Source organism: Neopsephotus bourkii, unplaced genomic scaffold (assembly GCF_033783945.1).
Source record: "Neopsephotus bourkii isolate Nb327-2 ecotype Australia unplaced genomic scaffold, CSIRO-AGI_Nbou_v1 NB_258, whole genome shotgun sequence".
NCBI classification, from domain to species: Eukaryota; Metazoa; Chordata; class Aves; order Psittaciformes; family Psittacidae; genus Neopsephotus; species Neopsephotus bourkii.
Window position 1 is genome coordinate 197753 of NW_026900767.1, and position 15917 is coordinate 213669.

The following is a 15917-nucleotide window of genomic DNA, read 5'->3' on the forward strand; positions in this document are numbered from 1 at the left end:
TGCAGGCACTGACATTTGATTTTGACACATTGGGGATTAAGGAGTGGCTCAAAGGTGACAACACCTTCCCAGTGGTGCCCTTTTTATGGCCAGAGATTCCTGCGTGCTCCTTAGGGTGTCTCCAAAGGCACCACAAGTGCTTGCTGAACAGCAGATTACACCCTGAATGTCATGACTGCTTTTGCACACAGCTATACCCGCTCTGCACAGCAGCCTCCTGCCAGGATGAGCCTGTCACCCTCAGACCTGAAAGTCCTGTTGCACAGAGGTAAAACAAGTTTTCCTGTTTCAAAGACAGCTGCAGGAGGAAAATGTTGGCATCCCACATGGGGATCCCACATCAGCAAGGGCCCCTCAGGGCTGATGCTGTCATGATTGTGTAAGAGCCAGTGCAGCCTCCTGGTGACCAGGCAAAGAGCCAAGGTCAAATCCAGCCTCAGCCCCTGTTCAGACCCACTCGTGCCCATGTGGTTTACATCAACTTTTTGCTGCTTGCCTGCAAGCCTCCAGAGTTGGTGTAGGGAACTATTTTTACATCTCAGTACGTGCAAATAGCATGCAGAGAGTGATTTGCATCATACCCCTCCCAGCCTGTCAACAAACACATCAGCTTCCTGCAATTTTTGCTTTCTTTGCATCATGGTATTTCTAGATCCAGGATGTTATTCAACGACCTCGTTTCTCTTTGCCACACATGGTTCAAAGCCAGTGCTGGGAGTGAAGCAAAAGGAAGTGGAAGCAGGTGGTGTGGGAGACACTTCATCTGGACTCACAGCTTGCCTTTTATAACAAGCATTGTTTCTTACAGGTCTCTATGCAATAAGGGGAGCTGCTCCATACCTGGTTTTCTCTGGGGCAGAGGCAAGCAGATTGCCACGCTGCTCCTTGGTGTTTGGTATTCAATGTCTGTGCTGTGCTGACTAGGTGTGGGGAAGGGAGCAATCATACAAATTACAAGGTATGGTTCCTGCGTCCTGAAACTGCTGCTTGACAGCTCAGAGAGGCCCTGACTCCCTCAGGAAGGGGGATCAGATGTAAACAGGGTTGGGGAATTAAAGAAAATGTTAATATTTTGCTTTAAAGAAAACTTTAATATTTTCCCTTCTGAGTCATGCAGGCTTTGCCTGGGGCATCATCATCATTCCTAGAGAAATGAGTTGACTACCACGTGCACTGGCAGGACACAGAGCTGCGATGTAATGTTCTCTCATGTTCATGTAACTGGGTTGATGCCTGAACTCCTGGAAACTGGAGAGTCACCGTGGGACAGCCCAGATCCGTATCTGGCTCATTTGACTCTCTTGAGCGAAACATCTTGGCAAAGAGTTTGGCAGAACATGAACACTCGGTCTTGGAAGCAAGTCCCACACAGAATGCATGGAGATGTCTTTTTCCGTGGGTGGTCATGTACAAGCCACGTACCCATGAGATGGGAGAACAGCTAAAAGCAAGGTCAAAATTGTCCCCATTATCCAGGGGGAATCCCTAGGATAGGTGACAAGACCCTGGACTGTGATGCAGGGTGCTATAGCATAGCATATAGCATATATGCTTGCCTTGATGCTTTGCAATTGTTTTATTTGTGTTTCAAGGGCAGCTGAAGATCCCCCATCTGCAGGGGATTCCATGGAGGGGCCCAAAGTCAGCACAGCTTGTTCAGCACCATCTAATCCAAGGGTCCATAAGGACATGGATAATATAACCAAGTGATTAGGGGAGGAAAAGCCTTAAGGAGTCCACTCTGAAGACATAACTCCACCTCTACACTGCAGCAAGCTCCACCGCTTCCTAGAGGGTTGGTGTCCCTAGGGAGCTGTTGTCTTGTGGGTCAGGTCACATCACTAGATTCATCTTGTGGAATAAGAGCCGACGTATAACCCATCATCACTACAGGGTCAGACAAAAGCCACCAGCTTCGTAAGCTGCTGGGTGCCACATGCCTGACCTGGGACGCGTGTCCAGGGGTGATGCTGTGGTGACACCTCACTGCAGCGCAGGGACTCACCAGGCTGCCCTGCCCTGCTCATTCACCAGCCCATGTGGCCTTGGCTCCTTGGCACAGCAAGAAGTGAGTGCGTGCCACCTCCCTCATTCCTTCCTTTTCTTCCTTTTCCTGTTGAGCTCCCACCCATCCGAGGGAGATGCCAGCAGGGCTGGCGGGGACCCAGCGCTGCCTTTTCACTTTGCCAAAGGAGGCTACAAGTGGCAGTGGGTGAGCTCTGCAGATGGCAAAAGCTGCTCTGTAGCGATGCCTCTATCCTGCCATGGGCAGGTCAGGTCCAGCTTGTCCCACTCATCTCACACCACAGTGGGTCCCAGGAGGGTGGTAGCTGTTGGAGAAGTGTGGCTCTACTTCATGGAGCAAATCTGCTGGTGCTAGCGGGGTTGTCTGGATGCAGGGAAGTACGGGCATGGTGAGGTCCTGCAGCTGAGCATCTGCTCCATGAGTGCTCCCTTCCCCAGTGACCATGATCTGCTGGGTGAATGCTTGCCCTGACCACATTGCTTTGGTGGCTGCAGATCTTTCCCCTGCTCTCTGCCTTTGGTGTTGGCTCCTGTACAGATGTTTTTCCAGATGGGCTTTTTGTGACCACTTTCCACTGACCTGGTCTTCATTCCTTCAGCTCCAGAATCTCCACCACCACCAGCCTGACAATTCAGTGTTCTTCTTCATGAGGACATCTTGCAAAACCAATGGCTCAGATCCCAGCTAAGACCCATATCTGACCATGAAGGACACTTGGGGAGCAATGCTCCCTTTCCCCACAGCCAGCCAGTGTGAAGCCCTGCACTGGGCTGATTTCAGGCAGGATGAGCAGGGCTGTGCCTCATAATTGTGGCTGGAAGGAACCACAACTAAGGTTCCATTCAACCCTGACCATTCTATGGATCTACATATATCTGCCTGTGGGCTCCTTGGCTGGCTGCAGCAGCGGTGGCCTGGGCAGAGCTCCCTGTTCGAGGTGCAGAGGAGTACTTCTGTCTGTGCCTTTCTCCTTTCATGGGTTGTTTCTCCTCCACCTCTCGCTGCACTTTGGACAGCAGGTGAATGTGTTTGGGTGAGTGAGTCATTGCCCCAGCGCACCCTTTCATAACGCACAGACGTCACGGCTTCTAAAGAGGTCAAGCTGTTTGTGCTCAGCAGAACTGTCACCCAGAAACCTGTCCCAGTGGATCTGCCAGAGCACACTGCAGGTTTTCCTTGGCAGGAAGCCTGGCACCATTTCTGTGCGGATTTTAGGAATGGGACGTTTGGAGAGTAAAGAGCCCGCTCTGCTCTTCCGAAAGAGCAAATGCAGGAGTCCTGGAAAGGTTTGCAGGAGAGAGAAGGGTGTTGTGGAAGTTGTGTATCCTGAGAGTCATTTTAATGTGAATGAATCCCAGGCAGTTCAGTGACTGAGACTTTTAGCTGTGAATTAACATAGCAGAAAGTCTTTATTTACAGGTTTTCAGAAGGAAGGGACAGGTTGTAGGAAGATGCAGCACAGAGAAGAGCAAGTGTGAGTGCTCTGCAGGAAGCAGGGGCAGAAACAAGGATTTATTCTCCCAACACACCCTTCACTTGCAAGACTCAAGTTCCCTTTGGTTTTCGATTTTCTTATTATTCAGCACAAAAATAGAAGAGTCATTTCATAGGAACCCTCTGCCTGGCTCTCTGCAGAGATTAGTGGATCATAAGCAGGGCTGCAGGAATCAGCTTGTCTGGGAAAGTCAGGATTTCTGTTTCCATTTCTTAGTGGAATGAAAAAGCAGCTTAAAATTTTCCATGAAGAAGGCCTCTTGGGAACAGAGGAAAGATTTCCTTTTTATCTCTACCTTAGTGAGGCTTGTTTCCCTAATAGGACTCTTTACATAATAAAGCCTCTAGATGCAAGATGAAAAAACCATTGCAAAAATAAAGGTCCAACCTTTCTGTTCTGAAATTGTTGACATTTATAGAAAAAAATGCCTCTATTTGGGGCACCTCTTCATGAAATGGTTTGGAAAGCAATCCTTCCTCTACATTTAAGCTCTACTAGCATGTCTGCTGCCATGAGGCCCCAGACATGCCATGCAGGGCTCCTGCAGGTACTGATGCTGTGAGCAGGACCAGCCGAGGTTATTATATAAAGAGGAACAATTGCATGTAAACAAGACTTAAGTAACTCCACCGCTGCCAGTTTCTCTTGCTGGTCCTCTTTTCCTACTCCACCCCTCCAGAGCCTGACACAATGGGTGTTCAGCACGGCTCTGTCCTCTCTCTGCTCCCAGCCAGCTCAAGGCACAGCAGCCCCAAGGAGCCCCAGACTGAACCTTGCAGGTGCTTCAGGCAAATGGGGTGGTTCAATGCCCCAATGAAGGCAGACCTCATGCTCAACAGTGCTTAGGAAGCTGTTGGCTGTCACGTCTGTGGGCAAACAGCTGTCTTGGCACACTGAGGTCATGCTGGTGGACACGTCCTGCAGGACAGGCACTGTCCCCCTGTGGCCGAGGGTTCTCAGCATCCCCAAAAGCCAAACATTCCACTTTTACTTTTTGCCTCCTCCACTGTGTTTTTAGAGTCCTAATCCACATGGCTGGCACCAATAGTTGTGCTGGATACTCATTCACGTCACCTGGTGTCAAGCCAGGGCAGCAACACAATGAGGACTTGGGAACACCAGAAGTGGCTTTCGCCCCCACAGCTTTCTGGGGAGCCTTGAGCACTTCAAGTCAAGGCATCACACGGGTGCAGAGGGGAGCAAGCTATGTGAGGATGAGGTAATGAAGGTAGGACAGAACGTCTCTTGTGCCACAGGGATCCGGCTGCACACGTATGTGCTTAGCACAGTGGCCTGAAGCATGGACCATAAAACATAAACAGCAACCAGAAGAGCTTTAGTTGGCCCAGCAGTGTGGGGTGCACCCAGCGCTGGTGCTGAGGCCATAAAGATGCTGAGATTTGGTGCAGGGTGAGGTGACATTGGTTGAGCCAGCTGCAGACAGCCTTTTGCCCTTCAGCCACTTTGGGAGCTGAGGTACAAGGTACAGAGGACACTGTTAAGGTTTTAGCCTGTTGTCAGCTGAAAAGTGAAGTCTCACTCCGATCAGATGCAACACCTAGCAGCTCCAACTGAACATCTACAGGCCTGCTTGACCTCAGAAAACAGAGTCTGGCACAGCGTGTTTGAACAGTTTCCAACCTTTAACTTAAAAAGCAAAGGCAGGGCCTCCGGTTTCGTGTCCAGACATTCTTCCAAGAGACTTCCATCCTATGGGAGCGTGGCCTGAGGGGACTGTAAAATGCCGCAACCCCATACACTATTTGGAAGTAGGTTGTGTCTTGTGCAAGAATCCTGTGTACTTGCACAAAGAGGAAACTAGTATATGTAAAATAACCCTGTATGGGGTTATTTTACATTAGGCACCCTTGTTTGTGGAGCAATAAGGCACTTGGACTCAGCCTTTCCCTGCTGAAGCCAAACCAGCGCATTGAAACCCAGTTTAGCTTTCGGGGATGTTTGTTTTTCCCATCTTCGTGTTTTTCCTTTAATCTTTGTGCCAGACAGTTAAGACAACATTCCTCTGCATCTTTCCTGCTGGTTTTTGTGATTATACAAGAGCCAGCTGTATTTGTTCCATGAAAACAACATCTAAAGCCATGCTCTGTGGTTTCAAGTTAAATCCTCCACAGCGTTGGCTCTTAAACTCGAGTTGGTCTGAAATGTGCATTACTCAGGAGCCTACCCTTAAAAATAGACTCCTTAAAGAAAACCAATCAAGGCAGTGGTGCAGAGGGGAGAGCTTGTTCTCAGGTTTGCGTTGAAGTTCTTGGTTGATGGGGAGACTTCGGGGAGCCCTAGAGCACAGCGGAGCGGTTATGAAACCCAGCCCCGCTGCCACACGTCCCAGTCCCTGTAGATGGCGGTGCCACATCATTTATCCCTATGTTTTCCTCCTTTTTTTCCCGGTTTCTGCCCTGGTTGGGCTGTGCACACGCTGGGTGCTGGGGCAGCTCTGCGGAAAGAGAGGATGCTCTTGGGTTTTGTTCGCCTAAAACTGCTGTTCGTATGGTTTTGATGAATGTGAAATCACAGTCAGTTGTATCAGCTCAGCCCCAGGGCTCTGCAACCACTTGTGCAGCCCATCTGTCCCCACTCGGGCTGCTCCATCCCATACCAAGCAGCATGGAAGGGACAGGGAGGAGAGTGATACTACATGATTTAGGGGACTATGCAGAGCCAGGCAGCCAGAGCCCTGGATTTCTCTCCACACTCTTTAATAGTCTTGAACAAACCCTGCTCACACAGATCCCACCTCCTTTCCTTGGCTGTTTCCCTCTCAGGAAGGACACGCAGCACTGGATAGGCAGTGTGGCTGGAAGAATAAATAGCAGTGCCCTTTGCAGCCTGCAAACACCTTTATTTGGCTAAAAGAGGCCCAGGCCCCATCCAGCACATGCTGCTGTTCACATTCACACCTCCTTGGTGTGCCCAGGGCATGCACTGCTGATCCAGCATGGAAAGGCTAGTCCTTGTCTTCCTTCTCATCATCCTTGTTGCTTCCATGGGCCTGGGGCAGGAACAAAAGGAAAAGGAACAGCACGTGAGGAGGGTGCTGGGTGTTTCATGTATCATCCCCTAGCACAGCTAGGTATTCGGTAGCACCCACAGAGAAGGTTGTAGGTGCAAACCCCACAGGGCTGGTGTGTAGAAGGGCAGGCAGGTCCCAGCACAGAGCTGGTGGTGTGGTTACCTCTTCCAAGCTGTTATCAGAGCTGCTGCTGCTGCTCCTGTCCTCACCCCCATCTGCCTGCAGGGGCTAGGAGAAAAGGACAAGCATCACCAGGGACCCTGGCACCCCGTTTGGTGTTGGTGCTGGAGCCTTGAGTCAGGGACATGGCTGGTCTTGTGAGTATCTAGAGCCTGGCTTTGCATCAATGGTGCTGCTATGGAACCACATGTACCCAGGGCCCCAAAAAGATCTGCAGAGCCAAGAGCAAGGATTAGATGGTGTGTGCAGTGCAGACATCACTGTCCAAAGCAGTTGAAATAGGAGGAAAAGGAGAGGGTACTAACTAGGAATATTGGGACCAAAGAGAGAGCTGTCTCTTGGTGGACAAGCCATGCTAAGACACAGCTCCATCTACCAGAGGCGTGGTGCTGCCATGGGTCAGACAGTGCTTCCCTTCACAGTCAGGAGGTAAATCTGGTGGGGCTGGTACTTTCCAGCACCCTGCAAACCCTGGCTGCTGCCTGTGCCAAGCATCCTTCTCCACAGGGCTTGGTGGCAACCTGAGAGCTCTGCACCATTCACGTCCCCACTGCATTGTGCTCACCTATAGAGGTGGCCCTACTCCATAGCTGCCTGCTCCCTGAGACACAAACCCCCAGCTTAAGATGGTTTGAGTTGTGCTGGGCTGACCCTAGCACCACACTGGGGACTTTTGGCTGGAAAGCCTCTGGCAAATGGTTCAATAGCTGATGAGCAGAAAGCTCCACCATTCCCCTACCTTTGCCTCTTACCTTCTTGTCCTTCTCTTTTTCTCCCTCTTCTCCCTTCTCTGTTTCCTTGCCCTTTTCCTTCTCCTCTTTGTCCTTATCTTCCCGTCCAAACCCTACAAGAGAGCACAGAGGGAGGTTCATTGCCAGCGTGAAGCATCCAGCACACACAAACCCCACCGGTCCCACTGGTTTCACACCAGACACTCACATTTCAGGATTGTTGACATTTCAACGAAGCCAAAGAGCTCTGGGGCACGACACTGTCACACCTACAGCACAGAGAGACCCTGCAGGAGCAACAGGAGTAAGGGGAGCTTTTCAGGGATGAAAACATCTCCCTGGATCCCACCATTTGATTTTCTCTTCTCCATCTCAGAAGAGGCCCTGTGCACTTTCTACCCCCTGAAACAGCAGGAAAAGGGGTAAAAGCAGTCTGTGACCTCCACAAGAAAACCCATCAAACAGGACCACAACTTGTGCCCAACCAAGCAACACCCACTGCCCACTGCCCAGGGAAGCAGCAAAGGGAGGATGACAGAGGCAGACCAAGAAATCTCAGGGCAAATGTGCACGAAGCACACTTTAACCCCTGGGAGTAGGTGCACATTACAGCACCACTTCAAATTAAAGGGGGATGAGTCAATAGACAGCAGGGGTTGGGGTCCCAGGAAGCCCCGGTAGAAAGGAGACCTCCCTCAGGGACACAGTGATGAGAGAAGGGAGATAGAGACAGCAGCGAGCAGGAAAGCTGAGAGCAGCAGCAAGCATTGATGAGGTGCCTGAAGGGTGATAGATGGAAAGGAGAGAAAGAAGATTGCTTTAAAAACAGAAGGACCAAACAAAGCCCAGGAAATCGCCTTGTCCACAAAAAGCAAACTAAAGCAAAGGGAATGCAGCAGGGGTGAGGGACCAGATCCCTTCTGCACATAGGGAAGAGTGGGATTGTTCCCATGCCGCAGCAGGTAATAGGGAAAGTTTCTGTTCCAGCCATTGATGGAGGCAGAATATTAATGGTTTCTTTTCATGGTTTTTTGGCCAAAAATTGCATCATCTGGTTGGTATTTGGGCTTTTAAAAGAGCAGATAACATTGATTTGTATTTTCTAGACAAGTTTCCCCTGCAGGGCAGTGGGAAGCAGTGGGGTTTGAGGAAGCATAGGGGGAGAGATAGGTTGGATGGGGAGAGGAGGAGTATGGGAAGTGACTGATAAAAGGCAGAATCAGTGCAAAGTTAAAATCTAATTAATAACAAACAGTAATCTAATTCATCTTTGTAATTAAGAAGTGTAACTACTGATTGAAAATAATTACATTTTAATCTTAAATCGTTAAAAATAATCAAACATTAACAAAAGAAAAGGCAGCCCCTGGGAAGATGCAGGAGGTGTAGCTGATACCCTGAGCTCTCTCTGGTCCTGCTCACCAAAGCTGCTCCACAGCTTCCTCAGTGTGTGTTCAGACCTAAACCCATGGGGTATGCCTCTGCCTTGTGCCTTCGCTGCTTAGGTCTGAGCAGGTAGGAAAGGCACAAGGTGAACAGAGGTACACGGAGGTGGACCCCAAGCTTGGCACTAGGGCTCCCCTGTGCTCCCACCTGAGGGGACGTCTCCAGCATCCTTTGCAGCCCCCACCACAATCCATGGCCCAGATGACAGCTGCAAACGCTTGGCTTTATCCTCATCCCAAACCAGCAAATCCAGTTTTGCCAGCTCCTTGGCCATGCAACATTTTGGGCAGCCAAGTTTCCCTGCCCCTTATGAGCTGGTTCCTTAAGAGCCCAGGCAGGCAAACCAGCAAACCCCAGCCCATAGCTCCATGGTTCTCACTGACAAGCTGTGATTGTCCTCCATGGCTGACCAAAGCATGAGGATCACATGGATCAGACCACTGCCTATCTGTGTATTCATACCCCACCAGATACAGTAGCCTGGATGGCCTTACCCCACCAGTACAATGGGCTTACAGGTCACAGTGCCTGCTCCCGTTTCACCCAGGGAACCAAAATCCTTCCCTCAAGCATGATGGCTAATTGCTGTCCCCAAGACCACACTGAGCATGAGCTGTCCCAGTGATGTACCTGCTGCACCTTCTGCTTCACCCTGCCCTCCTGCTCTGCTTCCTCAGCCTGTGGAGGTGGTATGTGAGTCTCTAAACCCCCTCAATGACAGGAGGGAGACAGGGAAGCGGCTTACCTGGAGCTGATGAAGACAAGCAGCCTCCCGGATGCCTGGCTGGCAGCTACCAGGGATCTGGGTATTTGAGTGTTGCGGTCTCCTCCCCAGTCCCATTTTGCGAGCAGAAAAACTGGCTCTGCCACGGACAGCACATGACACTGGGAACATGACCAGTCCCATGCATACCTGCAAGAGGCATTGCCTCCAGCATGGGCAGGAGCAGAAAGACCCTTTGCAAGCAAGCCAGGGCAGCTCTGGAGGCTGCAGACATCCATAGGAACCAGTCCTGGGATTGAGGAGCACTCATAGAATCATGGAATAGTTAGGGTTGGAAAGGACCTCAAGATCATCTAGTTCCAACCCCCCTGCCATGGGCAGGGACACCTCTCACTAAACCATGTCATCCAAGGCTCCGTCCAACCTAGCCTTGAACACCACCAGGGATGGAGCATTCACAGTCTGGGAATGTGCTATGGTCAGGACCCTAGTGGAAATAGAGAAAAGGGGATTTGGGGCACCCTTAAAACCACAGTGAGAGGATCCTCCAGCAGGTCATGACTCCACTCCTGATGAGAGGTGTCAGGCAGCTCCAAGACGTCCTGGCAAGGCCAGGCCAGGCAGAACTCAGTATTCCCAGCTCCCTCTGATGCATGTCCTTGCTGCTGGCTTTCACTCCAACATATCATTAAGCAAATACCTGTCAGCAGAGAGCAGTTACCAGTAGGTCTAAACACTTGCATAATGTGCTTCCCCTCTAATGCAATGCCCTCGTTTCTAATAGCACCAATATGGGATAATAACAGTAACAATAATGTCAAGAAGGGCTTGTGTACCTGAAAGCTAATTTGTTTTCTCCACCTAATAAAAGGTATTACCTCTCCCGCAAGATTTGCCCCATTTAAAACCTTCAACTCCACAACAGATTTGCTCCCGCAGTCATTTGACTTTAATTTACAGTAATTGCAATACACAAGGAGCCCCTCCCACCGAGTGAGACTAACCCTGGGTAATTCAATGCAGGGAGCAGGCAGCTGTACAGAAGTCACTTGTCCTAAAAACCAACCATGTCTGCCCCAGGCCTCCTCCACTGGAGCCCTAAATTAAAATCAAAACTCCCCTCAGCGGGTTTAGATCAGAACTAAGGGATGTGTTTTAACAGCAAGGGTGGGTAAACCCTGGAGCAGCTCAGCAAAACGGGTGGCAGAGTCCCCGTTGCTGCCAATTTTACAGTCAATAGCTGTGGTACTTCAGAGCAGAGATGCTTCAGCTCACATACAAATCGCTTTGGGAACTCCTCGCAGCCAGTTTTAGGGTAAACCATGGCAGCAATCCTGCCTGTCCTGGCAGGATGAAGCCACCAGATTGACACAGCCTGGGGTACAGTGCAGAAACCTGGCAGAGATGTGCACAGGGAGCATAGTGTGGGACCCTGTTTGGATCCAGGGAGGCTGTGTGGTGTTGTGACCTGATGGCATCCAGCCCTGCCACCTTAGGAGGATCCTCCCTTACAAATACCACACTCAACCTTACAGCATAGGGGTGGCTGCCACCACCCAGGAGGAGAGCAGAGTGTGGAACCTGCAGCCACATCCAGGTCCCAGCCCACAGACTATGCAGGTTCTGCTCTCACCCTGCAGCAGGGTGACCCAAAACACCAGTGTACAGCCACCTTTGAGCTGCTGTCACAGTGCAGAGATTTGAGGGACTCACGGAAAACATCAATTAGGACAGTACCGAGCACTTACAGCTTCTATTTCTGTGCACTTACATCTTCAGCTACAGAGACCAATCTCTGCTTAAATCCCGTCATCGTAGACCACTGTTTATTTAGGATCCAGTGTCCACAACCTGGGAAAGAAATGCCTCCTCCTGCCACAAATTTTCCCCTTCCTACCTCTGAGTCAGGGCATTTAATTTGTGCTGTAGGCAACATGGGACATGCTGTCCCCTTGGTGGTGCCACCAGTGGCAATGTAGCTGCTGCTTCTTTCAAATGACAACAACTGCTCATCCCGCCTGTGTCAGAGGTTTTGCTGCTACCGAACGTGTGTGTTTTAATAATGAAAGGGAGTCCCTGGAAAGCCGGCTGGAAAAGGGCTGGGAGCATATCCCAGAGCCCAGCGGGAGGGCCAAGCCTTTCTTATGTTTTAAACCTTTCCACAGCAGCTGCCAGGAAGCAGCTTTTACAGCTGCAAATAACAATCTCTCCCAAGGAAAGAAAGTAATTGTGGAAAGCTTTTTTCTCTTATCCCCCTCTCTTCTCTGCCAGCATCGTAGCTAACTCTTCTCTATTCTCAGCCACCTCTTACCTCCCCAAACACTACCACAAGTGCTCAAACTACTGCCAGCTCTCATTAGGTTCATGCACAAGGCAAGGCCAAGCAGTAAGACCTCCAGACAGTTGGATGCTGAATTCTGATGAACCCTTTGGGTAGGAAGATTTCAGCAACTGTGGGTCTTGTTTTAGTTGGCTGTCCATTGCAGTCCTTGCACTGGCACACCAGTGAAGCTGGTGCACATTTGATTACTGGCTGCTGTAACAAAATCCAGGTGGGCAAAGGAAGAATTACTGTCTGCATCTTCAAAACAAATCACTTCATTTCCTGTAATTATTAAACTCCACTAAAGCACTGAAGGTCAGTAGAATGTATCTGCAAGAAAAGCAGCTGCTGTGCCATAACCCCCCCTTATCTTTATTTCTTCTCCTCTGCCATTTCTGTACATTTTGGCTTTTTAGCAGGAGCAAAGCTACCATTTTGTACTGGTGCAGGAACTGGGAGCTCAGCTGTAGGAGCCCTCACTGCCCAGCCTGGGTTCAGAGTCCTTTCTGCTCTGGGAAAGCTAGAGAAAAGCAATGAGAAAAATCCATGAGAAAGGCCTCAGCTGTCCCAGCCTTGCCCCACAAACCACAGCCAGGGCTAGAAGAAAAAACCCACCATTCTTGCTTCTCATTGTGTTCATACCCACTGCTACCTCAGTAGCTTTTCACTGAAATGGCTGTCAAAAGAAATCCTTCTTTTAATAATGCTATCAACCAAACCAAGAAAAAAATAATACAGAATTCATAGTAGTGCAGGTTTTTTTTACACCAGACATTCTCCTTTCAAGTTTAGTTGCCTTTAAGATGCAAAAAAAACACAGGTCTCCCTTTAGAGATCTAATTGGTCTACCCATGACTAAGGCAAGGCTTTTCCTATATATATATATAAATCAGAGGAGCATTATCCAAAAGGTATTCTAATAATAAGAACACTTCTCTACTGCACAAATAGAGGAATGTTAAGCCTTCAGTACAGCTGAAATGTGCAAGACCTGCTAAAACCCAGAGGATTTTCCAAACAGGATTTGACCATCATCGTCACCAATGAGCCAGTACAGAGGCAGGTGTGACATTTGGTCACCTCTGGTTAGCTATTCTGGACTTCTTCAAGTTCCATTTTAGCTGTGCATTTCTGCTCTTGTGATTCCAACAGAGGTTGTTCCCTCCCAGTGGGCAGGCTCAAAAGATAAGCATTGCAGAAAGGAACAAAGCAGGGAATTTTCAGAGCACAAAGAAACAGATACCATACATGAAGCTTCTGAGACAAATTAGGACTCCTGCTAACAGAATTAAACTGCTTCCTCTCCCCCTACTTTAATATACCTTCCAAGAAGAAGGAGCATTGCATTGTAGTGTTTTTATACAGAAAGAGGAGACAAGCAGCATCTGAGTTGTCTGTGGCTGACATGTGAAGCGACACTGAGGAAGTGGAATCCTCCTGCTAAATTCTCTCATTAAATTGCCCAAACACGAGTCAATCTCTTTTAGCCAGTTCATTTATTGCTATAAAGCAAAATACCCATATTCTTAGGGCCAGATCAGCATTTTCCCAGGTCATGCTGAAGCAAGCACTCTGCAAGAGAACAGAACCCTAGTGACAGTCCCAGTCCCACATCCCTGAGTCATTAGCAGACATCTTCAGGCAACCAGGGCTTCTCAGCAGCAGCAAGAGCTTGATAAGGAATCCTCTCCTTCCAGCTCTATTCTTTCCAGCCTAGGAACTGCAAGGTTCATAAATATTTGCCTTGTCTTGCACCTCCTATCCAATATTCAGTTCAACACCAATGCAGAGCTATCAGGAGCCTAATTATGTCTCTCTGACTTAAAAATCACACCATGATTTTAGCTAACTCTTTAACTAGCCAGCTGCTACTCTTCTCTCCAGCACTGGGAGAAGCTCTCTGGACTGTGAAGACAAAGGGCTTGTTAACAGATACAGCAGAGGGATTTCAGTGAGAAGATATAGTCAGTCCGTGGAAACAGAGAAGCAGTCTGCACTTAAGTCTGTCACACTGCCCACCAACCTGGACTATACTAATCACATCTCTCAGTGCTGTAGAAGCTGTCATTGCCAGGCTGCATTTAATCATGGTTCTTACAGCAGCAGCGATCAGAGTTAATCTTTTTCCCTTTAATAAGAGCCATTACATCACTCTCCAGCATGGAAACTATGAAGTGGGAAGGTCAAAAAGTTCTTAATTAGAAGGGTTTTTATTACTGTGATAGTTCCGTTCTAGCCTCAATAAGAGAGATCTGAAGTACAGGCAGCAAGAGCTGGAAGGCATCTTGGATATATGAAGCACTGTTTGAAGCCTACGAAAACAAAAATCAAAATACACACATGAATAATTATGCTACCAATCAGCTTTCCTAACCAAACACTCATTTCAAACAGCATTGATTAATGCACGTAACAGAAGCCTTGTGCTTGTTGGATTTTTAAGGCTTCATTTTAGAAAACAATTTAGCATTAAGTTTTTGAGAAGTTTTATGCCACTAGGCAAAAAATCAACTGGCTTCAAAACTGTCAAACAAAATCAAGTGCAATCCAAATGTAGGACACTGTTTTCAAGAACAGATGAGAAGAATCCATTTCAAAGTGAGGCATAAGAATGCTGTGGCAGGAAGGCATAACACACCAACAGGAAACACCCATTTCCTACCACACCTCAGTTTACAAGCTCTGAGAACCAATTTAACAGATAGGAAGTGTGGGACTCTTGCATGTTTATTTCTGAGCTTGTCTAAGGTTTGACTTCGGACACCTCAGTTGTGGAAAACCAGACTGCTGGATGTAGTATGTGTTTTCTGACTCATCATAACTGCCAGGCTCACTTTTCACTATGTAACTCATCTCTTGAGCAAATCTACAGACATTTATTAGAACTTTCAAGTGATAAGGAAGCAGAATCTTGGACCATGAGGCTTGGCACACATAAGGATACCAAAGTGGAAAAAACAGCATATCTATTTTTTTAAGTATTACTTAACTTTTTAACTTTAGCATAACTGACCTCCAAAAACACTCCAGTGATTAAGGGATTAAGCACATCTGCTTTCTCTTTGACCTGCAGAGATCAAACATATATTATCCTGATTGGAAATTTGATCACATTTCTTCAAGCAAGATAAAGCTAAATCCTCGGTAGGCTTAATCACCACTGCTCCCCTGACTCTAGGAAAGCTAAGTTGCAAGCTGCAGAGGACCTGCCTTGTAGCATGCAAATAAGAACAAAGCAACCCACATATGCCCAACGCAAACCATATATGAATATGCACATTATGTCTTTAAATGTACTGTGGACAGCTGGAGAATTGAGAGATAATGATACTATCTTCAATAACACCTGAGTGTTTTGGAAAAGCCACACCAGGATCACAAATCTCATTTACTTCTGTCTCCTTAGTACTGTCAGCTCCCATTCCCCCTCTGCACTCACCCCCACACCAGTCTGAATGCAGCAGAAGGCATTCAAAAGCTCAGCATACATTCAGATGCCACAATTTGGGAAACACTGACCTAAAAGATCAGTTCACAAGGCAAAAAAATTGCATATATAAATGTGCCAACACAAAAAGCACTTTGTGGTGAAGATCTCAAGGCTGTAATCAACTAGCCACATCTCATTCCTAAGAACTATGCATTCCTAAGAACTCTTACCTCTGCAGCCGTTAAGCATGTAGTAAACTCTTTAGAGAAAGTTGACAGTTCTTTACACAGCACAATTGTCATTCTGTGGAAGAAGAGTGGGAAAACAATGTAATAAATGCAGCCTACAAGAATAACTTGTAGCATTCCTCTAACATATACCTTGTTTCCATGCATATACAGCTGAATTAAACCAAAACTGATATAGAGCATACAAACAATGTACAAAGCTCCTGAATAAATTAGGAAGGGGAAAGACGTAAAAACAAACAATTAAAGCTGAATGTCTGAAACAGCATTCAAAGGACAAACA

The 15917-nt window shown here is 48.1% G+C and overlaps 3 long non-coding RNA genes across 3 annotated transcripts; 1 reads left to right on the forward strand and 2 right to left on the reverse strand.

The window, feature by feature from the left end:
* The first annotated feature begins 1555 nt into the window (after nt 1-1555).
* On the forward strand, nt 1556-2728 carry LOC133208328 (uncharacterized). Its single transcript, XR_009724328.1, has 3 exons — nt 1556-1795; nt 1894-2068; nt 2625-2728. It is a non-coding gene; the product is annotated as an uncharacterized LOC133208328 (long non-coding RNA).
* A 4779-nt stretch (nt 2729-7507) lies between these two features.
* LOC133208331 (uncharacterized) lies at nt 7508-9309 on the reverse strand. Its single transcript, XR_009724329.1, has 2 exons — nt 7672-9309; nt 7508-7576 (listed from the first exon to the last, which is right to left on the reverse strand). It is a non-coding gene; the product is annotated as an uncharacterized LOC133208331 (long non-coding RNA).
* Nucleotides 9310-13433: 4124 nt separating this feature from the next.
* LOC133208332 (uncharacterized) lies at nt 13434-15765 on the reverse strand. The gene is made up of 3 exons (XR_009724330.1): nt 15617-15765; nt 14970-15023; nt 13434-14268 (listed from the first exon to the last, which is right to left on the reverse strand). It is a non-coding gene; the product is annotated as an uncharacterized LOC133208332 (long non-coding RNA).
* Between the last annotated feature and the right edge of the window lie 152 nt (nt 15766-15917).